The sequence below is a fragment of the Schistocerca piceifrons genome, chromosome 1 (genome assembly GCF_021461385.2).
Source record: "Schistocerca piceifrons isolate TAMUIC-IGC-003096 chromosome 1, iqSchPice1.1, whole genome shotgun sequence".
NCBI lineage: Eukaryota > Metazoa > Arthropoda > Insecta > Orthoptera > Acrididae > Schistocerca > Schistocerca piceifrons.
Window position 1 is genome coordinate 1,186,448,544 of NC_060138.1, and position 9,870 is coordinate 1,186,458,413.

Genomic DNA, 9,870 nt, shown 5'->3' on the forward strand with positions numbered 1-9,870 from the left:
ATAATATATTTGTCCAATGAATACCCGTTTATCATCTGCATTTCTTCGTGGTGCAGCAATTTTAATGGTCAGCAGTTTACTTCGCAGAGCAGACGAGCCTCCTGCCCTACGTTTTATAAAGAAATGTTGACGTCCGAGCATTTAGCACCTAGTAGTAGATTCACTGTCCTCTTCAACCTTCGGTAGATGTTAACAGCAGTAACACATGAACATTCGGCCATCTTCGTACTTTCTGGTTACAGGCTCTGAGTAGCCAAAAAAAAAAAAGAAAAAGTCTTGTGACTAGGGCCTCCCGTCGGGAGGACCGTTCGCTGGGTGCAAGTGTTTCGATTTGACGCCACGTCAGTGACTTGCGCGTCGATGGGGATGAAATGATGATGATTAGCACAACATAATGCTCCGTCCCTCAGGGGACAAAATATCCTGCCCAGCCGGGCGAACTGTGAGTAGTAATAATCTTCCCTTTGTCTAATGCTTTTATCTCCCTGTATTTCCCCATATTCAGCCCATATCTTCATTAAGGTCATTCCTCTCTGTGACTGGTCCGTATACATACTTTAGTTTGGGAGGCATGTACCTGCAAAGCCACCGTTTGGCATCCATTGTCGGGCACGGTGGGCAGTGGATGTAATGATCTGGCTCAACTGTGGATGACTACCACGAATGCATGATCTCCTCTAGTTATCATTTAAACTTTTGTGAATAAACCCCTCTCGATTGCATACTAAAATTTCTTTATTTGTTAAAAGGTTTAATATCTTGAGTTAATCAGTTCCTGCCTCGGGCATGGATGTGTGTGATGTCCTTAGGTTAATTAGGTTCAAGCAGTTCTAACTCTAGGGGACTGACGACCTCAGGCGTTTAGTCCCATAGTGTTTACAGCCATTTGATCCATTTTTCGGTCAGTCAACAGACGAGGTCGACCTGTACTCTTTTGTGCTGTACGTGGCCCTTCACGTTTCCACTTCACTATCACATCCGAAACAGTGGACCTGGGGATGTTTAGGAGTGTGGAAATCTCGCGTACAGACGTATGACACAAGTGACACATAATCACCTGACCACCTTCGAAGTCCGTGAGTTCCACAGAGCGCCCCATTCTCAAGATGTCTAATGACTTCTGAGGTCGCTGATGTGGAGTACCTGGCAGCATATGGCAGCACAATGCACCTAATATGAAAAACGTATGTTTTTGGAGGTGCCCCAATACTTTTGATCACATACTGTATATGTAATTTTGCGCCAGTCTCTATCTGCATTTAAATTAAGAAATACTCTAAATGACTACTTTTATTTTAATTTATTTTCAACTTCAACAAAAGACGGTTGAATCACAAATTTGTTATATACTGTCTGAAAAAAACAAGTAGCACACAGAAAAGAGGGAGGAAACTGAATTAAAATTTTCTGGTAGGAGGGTGTGTGATATTTTACTCAGTGGTTGCAAAAGTGATGCAAGTTTAGAAAGAATTTGATGGCATGAGCATTCGATGCCACACCAGTTCAGGCCTGGACGCATGCTATGATGTACTGTTGGTAAGGATGTTATAAAGCGGTTATATCATCTCTTAAGCAAAGTGGCCCATAACTGTTGCAGTTAGCCTTCAATATCGTGGAAACTGGTCTGGCACTGATGACCTTACATATGTTCTACTGTGGACTGATCTGAAGATTACTCCCTCCTTTCTGTGTGCTTCTTTTTTTACAGTCAGGCCTTGGGAATATCTCAACATTAAGCAGGCAGTTCATAGAAATACGTGCAGTACGTGGGCGAGCAATGCCGTGTTGAAAAATAACACCATGATACCGTCGCCCAAGAGTTGTCACGTTAGGACACAGGATGCCTCTGACATACGGTTGTGTTATGAGCAGTTCCTTCATTCAATACCAGCTTTGATCTGAAGTCATACCCAGTGCCTCGCTCTTCCCCCTTCCCCCATCCATCACACCACTATGCCTCTCCAAACATTGGAAGAATATCCCCGCTATACACACGTACGAAGGCCATCTGGGATAGTGAAGAACCTCTGAACACTTTACGATATCGTTCATCCAATCACAGAACCACTCCAAACGCAGCCGTTCGTGTTATGGTGCTTCAGCAGTCTATGCACCAGATTGCAGAGGCCAGACGTCTCGTGGACTGGCCAGCCTCTACTGCTGCGTGGCCCAGCTGTGTCAAACGGAGAGTGAAATCAATTATCTGACTTCATAATCGGGCTGATCGTTAAATTATCTGTCACTGCTGTGCGCTACATCTGATAAAATAACCAGCTCAAAAATCGTTGTAATAAATAATTCAACCCTCTCCAATTAATTTCCCCTGACAATTAGTGACCACCATCGGCCTGCCTAACCAGCTGACTAGGGGCTCGTGTGGGCAGACGAGTTTTCAGGGCCAATATTCAATTAATTCTGCAATACTGCAAGATGGAGAATATCGGCGGAGGCTAGAAAGCCATTAGCTTCAAATTTAGGTCACACGAAAGCCCGCCGTTTCCACCGAATTCCCACCACATTAAGAGCACCAAGCTCTGAGCCGGGGCACTGACCATTACACACATTAACAGTAACATTACACAGTAGCAGCCACGCAGGCTATGTTGCCTATAAGCCCATCTTCTCTTCGACGGAAGCATACTATGCTGAGGGCTCCTCGGGAGAGATGGCAAGGAATGGCTGTATAGGACGGATGTGAACAGCTACGACGGTCGTCAGCTCGAAACAAACCGCCATCTTCGCGTCGGTGGTATAGTTTGATATACCGTTTTTCGCCGTGGTCGTTCCACTATCGAGATGATGGTCAGTAACTTCTGTCAACACCTACATTCAGCGGCGTTCGCGGTTATACCAGGTATCGGTCGGCACGCCGTAGGCGGGGCACTATTCTAGATTTTTACTGAATAACTGTATGAAGTGCCCCGCCCGGGCTTGCGATACCGTTCTCGCCGATTATCAATATTCACCATGATTCCTCTCCTCGCACTCTCGCATTGTTCAGAAGATGGAGGAAGCTAATTGAGTGCTTTACTATCGATTGAAAGTTTTCTATGTAATATTCTTGACCTGCTCCAAGAAGAGAGAGGAACTGCTATTTGTATAAGTGTACCGTCATACTTGCAAATCAGGCTACCTCACATTCCTTTTGTTATTGTACAATATACTATGGATGTACCAAAGCAGACGCATTTTCTCTGGTCTGCAGCATCCCCTGTTATACCGTTCATCATTTCACTAAACCAGCAATATTACGTTGAGTAACAGCAACAACAACAACGACAACAAAGGAACAACTCTAGCGCAGTCTAATGGCCCTGTATGTCTTGTGTGAATGCAGAGACTGTGAATTCACTCCCCACGTCGGCAGCGAAAGCAAATGCGACGACCATTTTCGAACAAACAGAGCTTGGAAGCGTCCGGAAACATTATCTGATGCCATTTCTGATGATGTCGTTCCATACACCATTGCCGTCTAGAATGTTTTTGCACATTCATCAAAGGTAGTCGGAGGAGTGGACGAGGAGCACGTAACCCATGTCGTATTAAACGTCGACGTACTGTCACCCCTGATATTATACGACGTGTTACACTGTTCCACTGTTGCGCCTGAGCCGATGAGGACGTAGATCTGTCCTTTCTTGTCATTTGGATGAGGTCTCGGTCTCATGGGGATGTGGTCTGGATGGTGCGATGTGATCCATCTCATCATGTTCTACGGCCTTCCCGAACCATCCTGCACACACCAGTTGCACTGCCGAATCTCTTCGTCCCACACGAGCAACAATTTCCTAGATAGAAACAACACATTCTCTCATGCCAATAATGTGCCCATTTACAAAACTCACTGATTGGGCGGCACGGTTCACCCATGTCTCTCCAAGGCATCCTGCTCGTCTGCTCAAGTCAGGCTGATCCATTATCCTCGGTATATAGGGACAACGACAGCAGTAGGTTTATTTTACCGGCAGGTAATGTTGCGCCGCGATATACAGGGTGGTCCATTGATCGTGACCGGCCAAATATCTCACGAAATAAGCGTCAAACGGAAAAACTACAAAGAACGAAACTTGTCTTGCTTGAAGGGGGAAACCAGATGGCGCTGTGGTTGGACCGCTAGATGGCACCCACATAGGTCAAACAGATATCAACTGCGTTTTTTTTTAAAATAGAAACCCCCATTTTTTATTACTTATTCGTATAGTACATAAAGAAATATGAATGTTTTAGTTGGACTACGTTTTTCGCTTTGTGATAGATGGCGCTGTAATAGTCACAAACACATGGCTCACAGGTAGGTTTTTTAAACTAAAATACAGAACGTAGGTACGTTTGAACATTTTATTTCGGTTGTTCCAATGTGATACATGTACCTTTGTGAACTTATCATTTCTGAGAAAACATGCTGTTACAGCGCGATTACCTGTAAATACCACATTAATGCAATAAATGAACAAAATGATGTCCGTCAACCTCAATGCATTTGGCAATACGTGTAAAGACATTCCTCTCAACAGCGAGTAGTTCGCCTTCCGTAATGTTTCGTACTTGCATTGACATTGCGCTGACGCATGTTGTCAGGCGTTTGTCGGTGGATCACGATAGCAAATATCAACTTTCCCCACAGAAAGAAATCCGGGGACGTCACATCCAGTGAACGTGCGGGCCATGGTCTGGTGCTTCGACGACCAATTCACCTGTCATGAAATATGCTATTCAATACCGCTTCAACCGCACGCGAGCTATGTGCCGGACATCCATCATGTTGGAAGTACATCGCCATTCTGTCATGCAGTGAAACATCTTGTGGTGACATCGGTAGAACATTACGTAGGAAATCAGCATACATTGCACCATTTAGAATGCCATCGGTAAAATTTGGGTCAATTATCCTTCTTCCCATAATGCCGCACCTTGCATTAACCCGCCAAGGTCGCTGATGTTCCACTTGTCGCAGCCATCGTGGATTTTCCGTTGCCTAATAGTGCACATTATGCCGGTTTACGTTACCGCTGTTGCTAAATGACGCTTCGTCGCTAAATAGAACGCGTGCAGAAAATCTGTCATCGTCCCGTAATTTCTCTTGTGCCCAGTGGCAGCAATTTACACGACGTTCAAAGTCGTCGCCGTGCAATTCCTGGTGCATGGAAGTATGGTACGGGTGCAATCGATGTTGATGTAGCATTCTTAACACCGACGTTTTTGAGATTCCCGATTCCCACTCAGTTTGTCTGCTACTGAAGTGCGGATTAGCCGCGACACCAGCTAAAGCACCTACTCGCGCAAAATCATTTATTGCAGGTCGTGGTTGACGTTTCATAAGTGGCTGAACATTTCCTGTTTCCTTAAATAACGCAGCCATCCGGCGAACCGTCCGGACACTTGGATGATGTCGTCCTGAATAGCGAGCAGCATACGTAGCACACGCGCGTTGGGCATTTTGATCACAATAGCCATACATCAACACGATATCGACCTTTTCCGCCATTGGTAAACGGTCCATTTTAACATGAGTAATGTATCACGAAGCAAATACCGTCGGCACTGGCGGAATGTTACGTGATACCACGTGCTTATACGTTTGTGACTATTACAGAGCCATCTATCACAAAGCGAAAAACGTGGTCCACCTAAATCATTCATATTTCTTTACGTACTACACGAATACGTAATAAAAATTGGGAGATTCTATTTTAAAAAAACGCAGTTGATATCCGTTTGACCTATGGCAGCGCCATCTAGCGGTCCAACCATAGCGCCATCTGATTTCGCCATTCAAGCTAGACGAGTTTCGTTCATTGTAGTTTTATCGTTTGATGTTTATTTCTTGAGATATTTGGCCCGGTCACTATCTATGGAACACCCTGTATATGTTGACCTTGAACTTGCAGGGCAACATGTTGCAAATGCTAATCATTTCTGCAGAACGCTCCAATGTACATACGCTGCAAATATGAAGGTCTCATCTCTAGTCGTTCAAGGTGTTCTGTTTTTTCTGTGCATGAGTGTAATTGCAGAGCACCAATCTCTGTGGCAGGTAGAACGGTTGGCTGACCGGGGAAGTGATAAAAGGACAACGTAGGAAAATGTGCTAATAATTTTTGGTCTTAAATTTTTCACCTATAATACTTGGACCCGTACTAATGAGCGACTGATTCTTACCAACTACACAGCACTATAAATTTAGAAATTTAATCGCTGATCCGGATGAAAAGTATATATTCTTAAATGGGCAGATAAACGCAGTGTAAGTTGGAAATGAATTTGTAGAATTAATGTATACCTTAACGGAATTTATAGTGCGCCATTTTGAAGCCAAAAACGAAAATTAGATTTGATTGAGTTGGTGGTTTACTGAAATAACGAACGCGACAAGAGGAGAGCTGCAAGCCAGAGATTCGTTTTATGTAACAACGCTCCACTGGTTTGGGGCTGCCGACAGCCGGACTACGGGGTTATGATCTTGTAGTCGTGAGTGGTCAGCTAGAGACAATGGAATGATAACTAATGAGTTTTAATTAAGGTGATTACTGCAGAAGACGATTTCTCCGTTCCCTGCGAGCGGTGATATGTGTCATCTACCTTCCTGCCGGAAGGAAGGCTCATTCGCTATCATTCCATCGTCTCTAGCTGACCATTCACGACCCAAGATCATAACCCCGTAGTCCGGCTGCCTTCAGCCCCAAGCCAGTGGCGCGTTGTGACGCAAACCAATCTCTGGTCTGCGGCTTCCCCTGTTGTCCCGTTCATTATTTCAGTAAACCATCAACTCAATCAAATCTAATTTTGTTTTAGCTTCAAAATGGTGCACTATAAATTCCGGTTGGTATACATTAATTCCATAAATCCATTTCCAACTAATGTTGTGTTTATCTGTCAATTTAAGGATATATACATTTCACATAGATGAGTGGTTTAATTTATAAACCCGCCAAGTTGGCCGAACGCGCTAACGCGCTGCTTCCTGGGCTCGGGTAGGCGCGCCGACCCCAGATCGAATCCGCCAGGCGGATTAACGGCGAGGGCCGGTGTGCCGGCCAGCCTGGATGTGGTTTTTAGGCGGTTTTCCACACCCCCTAGGTGAATACCGGGCTGGTCCACACGTCCGGCCTCAGTTACACGGTTTGCAGACATCTGAACACTTTCGCACTATTCCCTGGATTACACTAGTCGCAGACAGTTGGGGTACACTAATTCCTTCCCAGGGGGTACGGGGCATCCGGCCACCTCTTCAACTAACATTTCCACATCCTATTAACCATACCGACCGTGCGTATCCGCGGGGCAAACGGCACAAGCAAAAGAAAGAAAAGAAATAAAGTGGTTTAATTTATAAATTTCTAGTGTTGTTAGAAAAATTCAGCCTACATTAGTACGGACGGGTCGAAATGTTATAAATGAAAAATTTAACATACAAAATTACTGGCACATTTTCCTACATTGCCGTGTTATTAGTCGATTACCTCCAGAAAGCAATCATTTTGCGATATTCGTTCCTTGTCAGCTGTGAAAGCATTTCTGCACCTGATAATTAAGAACCAACACACTATTGTCTTGTCTTTATAATCTGAGCCATTGTCCGGCAAGATTGCAGCGGTTTTTTCTCGAAATTATACAAGAAAATATTAATTGCGGATGTTTCACCGGTATTAATGAAGAGAGCAGCCACATTAGCCTAATTAGAATTTGTCTCCTCGGAATAGAGCACAAGAACACAATTCACGGCTCAAACTTGACAACTAGCGGCGTAGAGTTTTCTTCTGCGGATTATGCATTTTCCTGTCCACTGTCCTCTCGGCAATTCACGGGCGCCCCAGCGCTTCGGTCTCGCTGTGTTTACGGCCGGAGGAAGCTCATTTGCCGGCCGGCCGTTGTCCCCGGAGGCAATATCGCCGACGCGGGCACTCGGGCGCCACACTTTTTTCTAAAGCAGACGATTTTAATTAGTGCGCGCGCGGCCCGACTTAGCCGTAATTTAATTCTCGCGGCGCAGTGTTAAGACAGGCGCCCAAGTTTGGCTGTGCGTAGGCGACTCTTGTCCGGTGGCGGTAGGCAAGAGTAGTGGTGTGGGCGCATCAGGCAACAGGGTATAAGGGAAGTGTGCAGGAGAGTCGGGGAGGGAGCGTAACAGGTTGTGTGAGGGAGAGGTAGTCGGTGGGGTACCCCGTCGCCGGCGAGTGTGGCCAGCCACACTGTACAGTGGCTGACCGGGTAAATGACAAAAGGCTCTGTCTGAGATTCAGTCTAACAAAAAGGGTTCAAATGGCTCTGATCGCTGTAGGACTTAACATCTGAGGTCATCAGTCCCCTACACTTAGAACTACTTAAACCTCACTAACGTAAGTACAGCACACACATCCACGCCCGAGGGAGGATTCGAACCTGCGACCGTAGGAGCAGGGCCATCCCAGACTGAAGTTCCTAGAACCGCTCGGCCACAGTGACCGGCTCAGTCAAACAAGGAAACTGTCTGTGCTGTGTGCAGTCTGTGGCTGGTTGGCATTGTTCGAATATTCTCTATTGTAGTGCTGGGCAGTTGGATGTGAACAGCGCGTAGCGTTCCGCAGTTGGAGGTGAGCCGCCAGCAGTGGTGGATGTGGGGAGAGAGATGGCGAAATTTGGAGAGCGGGCGATCTGGACGCGTTTCCATCAGAAAGAGTAAATTTGTAATACTGGATATCATGGACAACTTCTGAAAATTATTAAGGTAAATACATTGTTTGTTCTCTATCAAAATCTTTCATTTGCTAACTATGCCTATCAGTTGTTAGTGCCTTCAGTAGTTAGAATCCTTTATTTTGCTGGCAGTATTGGCGCTCGCTACATTGCAGTAGTTCGAGTAACGAAGATTTTTGTGACGTAAGTGATTCATGAAAGGTATAGGTTATTGTTAGTCTGGGCCATTCTTTTGTAGGGATTATTGAAAGTCAGATTGTGCTGCGCTAAAAAATATTGTGTGTCAGTTTAGTGCTGATCAGAATAAGTAAAGAGAGAAATGTCTCAGTACGTTCAGCTCTGCTCAGCTATTTGAAAATCAAATAACGTAAGGGGTTTACCAGCACAGTAATTTATATAATTTTTCTAAGGGGATGTTTGAATAGTATTAACTAAACTACATTCCTCTCGAACAAGCCATGAATGTCCAACGATACCGACCGGCGGCCGTGTCTCCTCAGCCCACAGGTGTCACTGGATGCGCGTATGGAGGGGCATGTGGTCAGCACACCGCTCTCCCGCCCCTATGTCAGTTTCCGAGACTGGAGCCGCTACTTCTCAGTCAAGTAGTTCCTCAGTTTGCCTCACAAGGGCTGAGTGTACCCCGCTTGCCAACAGCGCTCGGCAGACCGGATGGTCACCCATCCAAGTACTAGCCCAGCCCGACAGCGTTTAACTTCGGTGGTCTGACGTGAACCGGTATTACCACTGCGGCAAGGCCGTTGGCCTGTTCATAGGATGAGTCGAATTATAACCAGCGTTCGACAACGCAGACTGGTGCAAGATGTTCGAAGCGTTCAGGAAAATAGCTGTAAGCTGCAGAAGAGACCGGTAATATAATTGTGATATGTACAAGAACCAAGGGAAGTAAGAGTGTAAGATAAAGAAGCGCTCCGAATAAAGAAGGATATAAGACAGTGATAGAGTCTTTCGCCTCAACCGTTCAATCTATTCGTCCAAGAAGCAGTGACGGAAATAAAAGGAAGGATGTTCAGGTGTGTGTGAAATCTTATGGGACTTAACTACTTAACTACCCTAAGCTTACACACTACTTAACCTAAATTACCTAAGGACAAACACACTCACCCGTGCACGAAGGAGGACTGGAGCCTCCGCCGGGACTAGCCGCACTGTCTATGACTGCAGCGTCTGAGACCG

General features: G+C 45.6%; 1 pseudogene; it reads right to left on the reverse strand.

Moving 5' to 3' along the window:
* Positions 1-9,321: 9,321 nt before the first annotated feature.
* LOC124726201 lies at positions 9,322-9,439 on the reverse strand (annotated as a pseudogene).
* Between the last annotated feature and the right edge of the window lie 431 nt (positions 9,440-9,870).